Source organism: Carcharodon carcharias, chromosome 9 (genome assembly GCF_017639515.1).
Source record: "Carcharodon carcharias isolate sCarCar2 chromosome 9, sCarCar2.pri, whole genome shotgun sequence".
Taxonomy (NCBI): Eukaryota; Metazoa; Chordata; class Chondrichthyes; order Lamniformes; family Lamnidae; genus Carcharodon; species Carcharodon carcharias.
In genome coordinates, this window is record NC_054475.1 from 145,714,673 (window position 1) to 145,726,977 (window position 12,305).

The window sequence follows — 12,305 nt, forward strand, 5'->3', positions numbered from 1 at the left end:
TAAAGGCTATTGTGGCATAGTTAGCACGGAGGGCTCCATAAAAGGAGAAAGTGCAGAAACCAGAGATGTACATTGGCATGATTCAGTGGAATGTTCAGAACATTTGAAATGAGAAAAGATCAACTTAGTAATACTGAGTCAGTATTTATATTTATGCATTATGAATTTACTCAATGTGATGGAGGCTAATACATGGTTTAGATTAGGTCATTGGCATTCTGCATCTGGGAAAATCTACCTCAAAATGTAAACAGTTTTTACACTTTGACAAATACTGGGATAATGGTTAGTAACTATCAGTTTCCTCAACATAATAGCCTGCTTATTTTGACAGCAGACAACTGGAACCCACGCTGTCATCTGACAAAATGTTGTATTTGGTACTACTTTCAACATACTGCCCCAGCAATTAAGGAGAATTTCTTTGTCAGCTAAATCTTAGACACCAATCCTACCTGCGTCCCTTACAGTGACATTCGTCAAGCTCATCACTTTGTGTTTACTGAGAAATGTACTTTCCATTTTAGAGCCTAACTACTAGAAACCAATGAAAACTGTATATAACTAAAAAGAAATCCATTTTTTGTCAGACCCTTCTTTCAACATATTCATAGTCTTCCTGCCAGAATCTGTCTGTCCTACGTATCGTCCAAAGTAAACAAAAACTTTCCAAAAAAAATTACTATTCAGTGCCAATAGAAAGACAAATGTTTGTCCAACATTGGGGTGCAAAAACATTTCCTTTACCTAATATCCCATTTAATATGGCACCTACAAAATGCTGAAGTCACTTTCTTACTAATCATTATTGGCTTAAGGCACTTATAATGTTACAACGCTTAAGTTTTGCCTAAGATGTGTTTGTGGAACCTCTGAAAAAAAACTTATAAATGAATATTTTATTTTTCATTTAAATGAATATTTTATTTTTCATTTAAATGGAATTACTACATAGTAAACAAAATAAGGAACATTTTTAGATAAATGTTTCAGTACATATTTTGGTAGTAGTAAAGGAAAGAAATAATTTGCATTTTTGAGGCATTGTTTACTACCTCAGGACATTCCAAATCACTTGTCAGCTAATGAATTATTTTTGAATTATATTGCAGTCACTGTTGTGTGTAGGGAAACATGACAGCCAAAATTGTGCACAGCAAGTCCGATAAACAGAGATAAATGGCCATATAATATGATTTTTAAAGTGCTACCTAATAGATAAATGTTGCTACTTTCAACACTGTAAGAACTGTCCTGTGCTCCTCTGCATAGTGCCATGAAATCTTTTATATCCAGCTGGGAGAACAGATGGAGTCTCAGTTTAACATCTTGTCCAAACGATTGCACCAATGTGTCAGCCAGGTTTATGCGCTTAGGTCTCTCTAGTCAGTCTTTTACTCTGACTCTGATGACATTGCTACGTCTGAACCAAGTCCGACACACTAGTAGAAATGATAATACAAAATGGACCTCAGCGCAACTTTGAGTGAATTGGCTGGATTTATGCCTACAATCTTCCACATGGTGAGTTCCCAATCACAAACATGCCATTGTGGGGAGGCAATAAACAGATGTTATAGGGAATGAAAGCAAAAGCTGGGAGTGACAATTTTTAAATTTTACTTCTGCATTAAATCTTTCAAAAACATTTAAAAATGTTTTACTAATAAATTTAAGACAAAAAACATCAAATTGAATCAAAAGTGGCTTTGAAGATCTTCTACTTTATAGTCTATATTATGTTGGATTTGGTCTGATAAAAATTAATATGCTATTTAACATCCAATGGATTCAATTTATTGTCATCTCCTTTGCTCTCACTCCCTGCTGGCTGATTAATTTATTTTGTTCATATACAAGGAAAAGCCATCAATGCCAATGTATTCCCTGGGGCCCCCTGTACATAAAAACAAAATGAAATAACACAGATGTAGAAACAAATGCCAAAAGCACAAAATGTATAAAGGAAACTGATAGAACACAGAGCAGTTATATGTCAGATAGTGTTAAATGTGAAGTAAAAAAATGGTTTAATTTGGCTTTAAGAGATATCATTATTGGTGCTCATATTGACATAGTCAGGAAGTGCATGCAGCCAGCAATCAGACCTCTATCCAAAGAATGATTTGGAAAATAGCAAAAGTGGCAAAGGAGGTATTAAACTATATGTTTGTAGTGTAATTAATAAGGTTGGTGAGCTGCAGGCACGAATTGGTAAATGGGATTATGACTTGCTTTCATTAGCAGAGACATAGCTCAAACAAGATCAGGAATGGGGTCTTAATATTTCTCGTTACCAAGTATTCAGGATTGATAAGAAGGGAAAAGAGGAAAGGGCATGGCAGAATTGATATAGGATGATGCTACAGTGCTAAATAGAAAGGAATTTTTAAATTGTTCTAGGACTGAGTCTATTTGGTTTGAGTTGGGGAGCAAGTGTTACATTGTTAGGAGTTTTGTATAGAATTCCAAACAATGAGAGGGAGATAGATGCTACAAGTCAGATGAAGGATAGAACTAGAGCACACTTATAAGATTTTATTTACAGAGACACACATTACAAACAAATACCTCCACACCCAAACCACAGTTTCAGTCTGCTCCTACAGATAGGAACACCTAATCGTGAATTCCCAATTAATGCCCATCGTTTGAATACATTTAAACATCTCATTAATTTACAATTAACAATAGATGATCAAATTTCTTGGCAAATTTCAAATGCGTGCAACAATAAAAGGAGCACCTTTTGGAGAATTAATTTAATATACACCGGGAAAAACAATTGACTTAGGGAAAGAAAGGATTTTCTGATAAGTGTTTAAAGACAATTTTCTTGATCAACATGCCACTCATCCAACAAGGGGATAAACATTTTTGGAGTCTTTCAGTTCTTATGAAAGGTCACAGACCTGAAATGTTAACTGTTTCTCTCTCCACAGATGCTGCCGGACTTGCTCAGTAGTTACAGCAGTTTCTGTTTTTAATTCAAATTTCTAGCATCAGCAATATTTTGCTTTTATAAACAGTTTTGGATCTGGTTTTGGAAAATGAAGAAGGTCAAGTAAAATGTCTCACAGTAGGAAATCATCCAGTTTAGAGCAACCACAATATAATTTGGTTTAAAGTAATTATGGAAAGAGGCTAGAAAATATCAAAGATAAAAATGTTCAACTGAAGAAGAACAAATTTGAGTGATCTAGGAAGTAACCTGGTATAGGTAAATTGGAAAAGATGATTCCAGGGCAAAGCAGTAATGAAGCAACGGGGGATTTTTCAAGGGTTGGATTGTTCAGGTATAAACCGAGCATATTGTTTTGAAGAGAAAAGGTAGAATATTCAAGGCTAATGATCCTTGGGTGAGAAAGGAAATAAAAGTTGAAATAAAACAGAAAAAGGAGGTTTATGACAAACGTCATGAGTAAGATTCAGTTAATAACCAGGAAGATTAAGGAACAAATGGGAGGGAATTGAAAGGGTTAATATGGGAGACAAAGAGAGGTTATGAGAAAAGGTTAACAGGCAACATTACAGTGCGCCTTAAAACATTTTATAAACACGCAAAGTTTAAATGGACAGCTAGGAAGAAAGCTTGGCCTATTAAAACCCCAAAAGGAAATGGCAGATGGCAGGGAAGCTGATGTGTTGTGAACGTTGAATGTGGGAGCTCCTGGATTTCTGTGTGATTCAGAGCAAATATGTCTGTAGCAAGTGTGTGCGGCTTGAGGAACTTCAGCTCAGAGTAATTGAGCTAGAGGCCGAGCTGCAGACACTGTGACACATCTGGGAGGGGGGTAAGTTACCTGGTTATTTTGTAACGGGAGGCAGTCACATTCCTTAAGATGGGGTCTTCTGATTTAGTCAGTGGCCAGGTACAGGAGGGTATGACTGCGAGTGAGGCAGGAATGGGGAACCAGACGGTACAAGTGGAAGAGCCTCAGCTTTTGCAATTGTCTAACAGGTTTGAGGTGCTTGCAATCTGTACGGATGAAAGTGGGTGGATGAGTGAGCTGACCATGGCACCATGGCAGAGAAAGCCATTCAAGTGTGGGGAGTACATAGGAATGTTGTGTTTTTTATTATTCATTCATGGGATGTGGGCGTCGCTGGCTAGGCCAGCATTTATTGCCCATCCCTAATTGCCCTTGAGTCGGTGGTGGCAAGATGTCTTCCTGAACAGCTGCAGTCCATGGTGTAGGTACACCTACAGTGCTGTTAGGGAAGGAGTTCCAGGATTTTGACCCAGCAACAGTGAAGGAACAGCGATATATTTCCAAGTCAGGATGGTAGTAAGGAATGGTATAGCTAGTGGGACACACTTTTCTGCAGCCAGGAGCGAGAATCCATCAGGCTGTGTGCCTGCCCAGTGCCAGGGTTCAGGACATCTGCTCTGGGCGAGAGAGAAACTTGCAGTGGCAGAGGGAGGATCCAGTGGTTGTGGTCCACATAGATGCCAGCAACATAGGTAGAACTAGAAAAAAGATTTTGCTGAGGGAGTATGAGCAGCTAGGCGCTAAATTAAAAAGCAGACCATCAAAGATAATAATCTGTTGCTTATTACCTGAGCCACAAGCAAATTGGCGTAGAGTAAATAAGATTAGGAGGTTAAATACATGGGCAGAATTTTCTTGTTGGCGTGTAGGGGTGGGCCCCACACGTCTGCACGCAAAATGACGTGCGGTGATGCCAGGCGAGCGTCCTGAAGTCACCGTGCACCATCGCGATATTTCGCTGGGAGGGTGCGCGATGATGTCTGACACATGCCCACCATTAATTAACGGGCCACTTAAGGCCCTTGACCCCCCAATCAATGCCGATTTTTTGGCGCCCGTGCAATCTTCAAGTTGGCGCACGGGCACAATGAGCAGGCGGGTAGGACACATTTGCAATAACCTCATCCACGGGCGGGGTAAGAGGGCTCACTGGGGTCGCAAATGTGCACAGTCAAGTACTTATTTATGAAAATTTTTGAAACTTGCCTGTGTGATCTGCAGTACTACAAAATGCATACCAGCTGCTTTTTCTGGACTCTTAACCTTCAGGTCAGCACTCTGCAGTGATGAATCTTTTCTGGGCCTGCAGGTGTCAGGAAGCCTTCCCTTAGCCTGGGAATGGGAGCTGAACTGTCCGCTGGAGGCAGCTCTTCTGAGGAGGAAGGGAAGGCTAGAAGGAGGAAGAGGTCAGGACTGCACATTCAGCCTCCAGAGGCGCCACACTTGTGTCAAGCAGGTTACAGACGTTCTGTTCAGGCGTTGGGATCTACTGTTGGGACCAGACAGAGCAAGCCAGAGGCTTCGTGGCCATTGCTGGCTTCCCCCGTGTTCAGGGTGCAATAGACTGTACACATGTGGCCATCAAGGCGCCAGCAGGTGAGCCCGGTGCCTTTGTCAACAGGAAGAACTTCCACTCCGTGAACGTGCAGATAGTGTGTGATCACAGGATGCCGATTCTACAAGTCTGTGCAAGGTACCCAGGCAGCTACCACAACGCCTACATCCTCAGACACTCCCAGGTGCCGGGGCTCTTCAGTGCTCCAGCCCGGCTGGATGGATGGCTGCTGGGTGACAAGTGCTATCCCCTCAGAAGGTGGCTCATGACACCTCTCCGTCATCCAAGAACAGAAGCTGAGCAGCGGTATAATAGAAGCCATGCCTCCACAAGGGCTGTGGTGGAGAGAGCCATCAGTCTTCTCGAAATGCGCTTCCAATGCCTGGACCACTCAGGGGGCGCACTCCATTACCCCCCAGAACGTGACTCGTTGATAGTGGTTGCATGCTGCACTCTCTACAATCTTGCAAAAGGGGGGATGCAGTGGACGATGAAGACATCGACGCAGTGGCTGTGGCTGCACACGATGAGTCCAGCAGTGGGTCTGAGGATGAGCATGCGGGTAGACGCTGACCTGGGCATACTCCAGGGAGGCAGGGACACCCGGAAGGCTTTAATCCAATGAACCTTCATCTAGTAACCACAGATGGACCTCCAGGACAAGCCTGGGCTGTAGGCTCGATACGCGACACCTAAGTACAAAATCTGCCAGGTTAGGAATGGTCACTAAGGGCCTTGTTAATAAAGCTGAATGTCCAACAAAGCGCTCATTACAGTTTTGGAAACCATACACATACAGAACAAAAGAGGCACCCTCAGCCATATCTGAATTTAATATGTCAAGCAAACCAACTTATTCTAAAAAAAAGAGAATAGTGTTACAAAACAAAACAAATGATAAGGACCTCATCTTGGGCCAACACAAAGGCACCTGTGATAAACCCGTGGTGTGCCTAAGGTACCTTTTGTTTTCGTTTCCGGATGCTGCACCTTGGTGCTGCCCCATCGCTGGGAGTGGCATCTGAGACAGCCTGCTGACTCTGCTGTCCTGTTGGCCTCGATGACCTTGGCGGTTGCCTCTGGCCTGTGGAGCCTGTGCTGGCCCCGCCTGGGAGGGAACTGCCAATTCCACAGCTGGCATCTCCCCAGTCGTCGCAGCCTCACCGGATGCTACAGTCATTGGGAGAGGGGCAGAGGAGCTGCCGCCCTCATCCGGAGCGCGCTGAGAGGTGCCCGCAGAGATGACAGGCAGTTGCTGCACTGACGTGAGGTGGCTTCGGACCTTCCTGCTCACCGTGGATGGATGGGCACCGAGCTGGGAAAGTTGATGCCCAAACCATCTCCCACACTGGCACTGACCAGCTGAGGTCAATGCCGATGTGAGGGCTTGCTGGTCAGAGCGCATCCCCAGGAATCCCTGACGGGTCTCCTGGAGTAGCCTTTCCACGAGAGTTGCCACTCTCTCCGTGGAGGACGCATGGCGCACGGACATGTGGCTCATTGCTTCGGCGATCGTCCGCGTAGACTCCTCAACCATGGAGACCAAGCCAAGCATAGCCTCCAGTATCTGCCCCAGATGCTCCCGCACACCCAGCCGCATTTCCTGCCCCTGCTGCGTCGCGGACAACTCCAGAGGCACATCATCAGGCACCGACTGAGCATGTGCCTGGTTCCCTGCAGTCCTCCGATTGCTGGCGCCATGAGAAATCTCTGTCTCTGCCAGCTCCTCCAGCGGCTGTGAAGTGCCCTCACCACTGTGCCCCGGGACACTAGCCGTTGTTCGAATCCCACTGAGGTGCTGGTATCTGCACTGGTGCCTGCTCCACAGAAATGGTGTGACGCTAGTGAGACTTCAGGCCCCTCAGGTGTGAGAGGGGGCCTCTGCTGCTCCTCCTCCCGGCACTGCTCCGATGATGCTGAAAGGAAGAACAAAGACAGTGGATCAGTTAACGTGGAGACAATATCAAAGTGCATCCCTGTCCCCCGGATCATTATGCACTCATCCTTCCATAAGCAATGATCAAGCCATATTGCAAAATTAATCAGTTAACATTCAGCAGTGCTATGGCTGTTGGGAGAACAATCCTGACCTCACTGTTGGGCATAAATACCTGGCCATGGCACCCCAGCCTCACCGACACCAGTGGACCTTGGCGCACTGCGCCTCTCCAGATCCAGGGCCTCCTGCTCAAAGCGGCTGAGAATGGCGACCTGCACCTGGCCGCTGCCAGTCCTCGCGTGCTCTGTCGAATTATGAACATTCTTCTCCTGAAAATGAGAGATGAGCATTAATTAGTGCAAATTGCACGTGGGCTCTCTTCGCACCCATCCCAACCAGAGTGGGACATATTAGGGTTCCAATGCCTCCTCACCCCGCTGCTGCCAAACACTCACTCAAAGATGCTAGGCCTGCTCCACAACCCCCCACCCCCTCCTTGGACACATGCTGTCTACATCACATTAGGCACCGTACAGTATATCCTTCCATAGAAAGGAGGCGCAAGCACATGGAGCACAGAGCACAGCAGATGTTTCGTTGCCACACAAACTTGAAGCCCCTCTCCCAGCCTATCATCACCCTGACTTGGACGTGTCCTGGAGTTCAAACACAGCTCCTCCAGGTTGCCCCCAAACCAGTCATGTGGGACTCAGTGTAACACATGCTGCGGGGGCAAAACACATCTCTTCATCGCCCTCTCAGGCTGACCTCAGCATGGGCAGTATTTGCTTGCCCACCCAGCAAAAGACAAATGCCGTCAATTCAATGCAGTCACTACTCTCAGACTTGGTGCGGGGAGGGGAGTGGGGGGAGCAGTGGGTGGGTAAGCCGACCTGCTGGGGTACATGACCAATGCCAACATGGTACTCACCCTGCCAGAGCGCGGCAAGTCATTGAAGCCTGGATTTGTGAAAGGAAGATCTTGCCTCACAAATTTGATTGAATTCTTTGAGGAAGTGACAAGAAGGGTTGATGAAGGTAGCGCAGTGGATGTTGTGTACATGGATTTTAGCAAGGCATTTGACAAGGTCCCACATGGCAGCTTGGTCAGGAAAGTAAAAGCCCATGGGATTCAGGGTAATGTGGCAAACTGGATAAAAGGTTGGCTTTGTAACAAGAAACAAAGGGTAATGATCGATGGATGCCCTTGCAAATGGAAAATTGGCTCAAGTGGTGTTCCACAGAGCTCAGTGTTGGGACCCTTGCTGTTTGTGTTATATATTAATGATTTGGACGTGAATGTAGGGTCACGATTGGGAAATTTGCAGATGACACAAAGATTGGCCGAGTAGTGGATAGTGTAGAGGATAGCCATAATCTCCAAAACGATACAGATGTGTTGGTGGAGTGGACGGTTAAGTGGCAGATGGATTTTAACATAGTTGGTACCGAGCATCAAAGTTATAGCTCATTAAATTAACAATTGGGCTGTTGAATTGAGTGGTCAGGTGATGCCCAAGGATGCATTTGCCTTTGAGTTTTCATCCTTACAAATAGGCTGAGGTGCCTGAAACAAGGTGCCATGTGTGAGGTCATACATTTAGGGAGGTCAAACAGTTACAGGGATTACACAATAAATGGGAATATGCTAAGAGAGGTAGATGAAGTGAGAGATCTTGGCGTACAAGTACACAGATCCCTGAAGGTAGCAGTTCAAGTAGACAAGGTTGTAAAGAAGGCATATGGAATGCTCTCCTTCACTGGCAGAGGTATAGAATATAAAAGTAAGGATATAATGTTGGAATTGTATAAAACACTGGTGAGGCCACAACTGGAGTACTGTGTGCAGTTCTGGTCATCACATTACAGGAAGGACATAATAGCTCTGGAGCGAGTGCAGAGGAGGTTTACAATAATGGTGCTAGGGTTAGAAAAGTGTAGCTACGAGGAGAGATTGGATAGGTTGGGGTTATTTTCGTTAGAACAAAGATGGCTGAGAGTTGACTTGATTGAGGTGTACAAAATTATGAGGAGAATAGATAGAGTGGACAGGATAAAATTGTTTCCCTTGGTGGAGAATTCTAGAACCAGGGGACATAGATTCAAGATAAGTGGCAGAAACTGTAGGGGGGACATGAGGAAGAACTTTTTTACGCAGAAGGTAGTGGGTGTCTGGAATTCGCTACCCAAGTTGGTGGTAGAGGCAGAAACTCTCAACTCTTCTAAAAAGTACCTGGATCTGCACCTTAAGTGCTGTAAGCTGCAGGGCTATGGGCCGGTAGCAGGAAGGTGGGATTAGAAAGGGCACCAAGGTGTCCTCAGGCTGGCATGGACAAGATGGGCCGAATGGCCTCCTTCTGTGCTGTAACTTTTCTATGGTTCTAAGAACATGCGACAGTGGATCCAGGTGCGCGCACCACGTTGCGGGAGCTCACCACATCCGTCACCACCTCCCAGGCACCTTTCATCATATAGGGGGAGCCTCCTCCTCCCATCCTGGGGAACTAACACCTCCCGGCAGTCATCGAGAAATGAGAGCCATACTGGCCCTCCCCTGCCCTACCCTCCAGCCTGGCCTGCTCTGCTGGTCTATCCTCTGGACTGGCCCGCTCACCAGAAGCCCTCCGGTGAGCCCTTCCACTTGCCATTGTGAGCAGCCTTGCAAAGGCTGCCAGCACTTCATTTAAACAGGCCGCCCGGTCGCCATTGGACCCGGCGGACAATGCACTCCGGCCGCCACCCGCCCACTCCCGCTATCCTCAGGAGTCGCGCATTACACTGGGCAGGCCTTAATTGGCCTTAAGGTTGGACAGGCAGCGTTGATAATTACTTTACTTGGTTTTTTAATGGCCTTAACAGGTCTTTGACAGTTCGGCGGCCCCGCAGCCACCTCTGGCACGCATTCGTCGAATGAAAGATCTAAACGACGCGCAGTGATGAACTTTCGTCTCAAGAGCTTTCTGTAGTACATGTGGAGCCTACCATCTTTTGCCCTACATTGGACATCAGATTGCAAGTACAAGAAGTGAAAGAAAGTTAGATGGAGACACCTGGTGAAATCAAAGTCCGCAGCTGTGTCCTTTCTTGATCCACTGACTTTCTTCAGGTTGAGCCTGTAAGGAGGCCCAGTGGAAGTAAAAAACAAAAACAGAATTACCTGGAAAAACTCAGCAGGTCTGGCAGCATCGACGGAGAATAAAAGAGTTGACGTTTCGAGTCCACATGACCCTTTGACAGAACTAGGTGAATCCAAGGAAGGGGTGAAATATAAGCTGGTTTAAGGTGGTGGGGGGGTTGGGTGGGGGGGAGAGAAGTGGAAGGGGGTGGTGTGGTTGTAAGCAAAAGCAGTGATAGAAGCAGATCATCAAAAGATGTCACAGACAGCAGAACAAAAGAACACAGAGGTGTTGAATTTGGTGATATTATCTAAACGAATGTGCTAATTAAGAATGGATGGTAGGGCACTCAAGGTATAGCTCTAGTGGGGGTGGGGGAGCATAAAAGATTTAAAAATATTTAAAAATAATGGAAAAGGTGGGAAAAAGAAAAATCTATATAATTTATTGGAAAAAAAAAACAAAAGAAAGGGAATGAAACAGAAAGGGGGTGGGGATGGAGGGGGGAGGTCAAGACCTAAAGTTGTTGAAATCAATATTCAGTCCGGATGGCTGTAAAGTGCCTAGTCGGAAGATGAGGTGTTGTTCTTCCAGTTTGCGTTGGGCTTCACTGTGTTCGCCTACCCCAGTGGAAGTAGCAGCATATCCAGATCTCAACTAATTTGCAGCCCTGCCACTACAATCCAGCCAGAGTTACAGCGGAAGCTTGCTGGAAGATCCACATAGGTCCTTGGAATCTTGTCAAACATATTTAGTATGAGCTCCTTGTGACGGATCATTTTCTCCATCCAATGGGCCTTGATTGGAAGCCAAAGATGTTGCAAAACATACATTTCATATGTTTCTCTCAATTGGGCAAAAAATGTGTAAAAATTGATTTCTCAGGTTAATTTTTTTCAGCAGATCCTCAGTCATTTTAAGCACTCATTTTGAACTATATGTACAAAGAAAATATGTCAGCAAACTGACAAATAAAAACTTTAAACGTTGTCTCACTTTTATCTAGCTTGTGTACCAGCATTGCATTTAAACTAAATGCCAAAAATGGAATTGTTTATATTCTGAGAGTCCTTCTTGTCTGAGGACTCTAGACGTGGTTCTTGGCTGATGGAAAGACTGCAGTCATACTCAGATACTCTGTATCTGCTTAATACGTGTTCATTAGTACTACGTTTGAGGCTATTACTTGTAGCATAGATAAAAAAGAACAGGTGGATGTGGTGTATTTGATTTTCAGAAGGCTTTTGATAAAATACCACACAGGAGGTTAGTAAACAAAACTAGAGCACATGGGATTGGAGGTAATATACTGCTATGGATTGAAAATTGGTTAACAGACAGAAAATAGAGAGTAGGAATAACAGATCATTCTGAGGAGGCAGGCTGTTACTAGTGGGGTACTGCAAGGATTAGAAGAACATAAGAAATAGGAACAGGAGTAGACCATTCAGCCCCTCGAGCCTGCTCCATCATCCAATAAGATCATGGCTGATCTCTTTGTGTTTCGATTTCCGCATTCCCATCTAATCCCGATAATCTTTGATTGCCTTGCCTAATGAGAATCTATCCACCTCTGCTTTAAAAATATTCAGTGACCCCCCTCCACCACCTTCTGAGGAAGAGAATTCCAAAGTTGCACAACCCTCCAAGAGAAAAAGATTCTCCTCATCTCTGTCCTAATTTTAAAATAGTGCCCCATAGTTCTGGACTCACCTGCAAGAGGAAGCATCCTTTCAACATCCACCTTGTCAAGGCCGTTCAGGATCTTGTATATGTCAATCAAATCACCCCTCACTCTTTTAAACTCCAGTGGAAAAAAGCCCAGTCTGTCCAACCTTTCCTCATAAGACAGCCCCCTCATTCCAGGTATCAATCTAGTAAACCTCCTTTGAACCGCCTCCAATGCATTTACATCCTTCCTT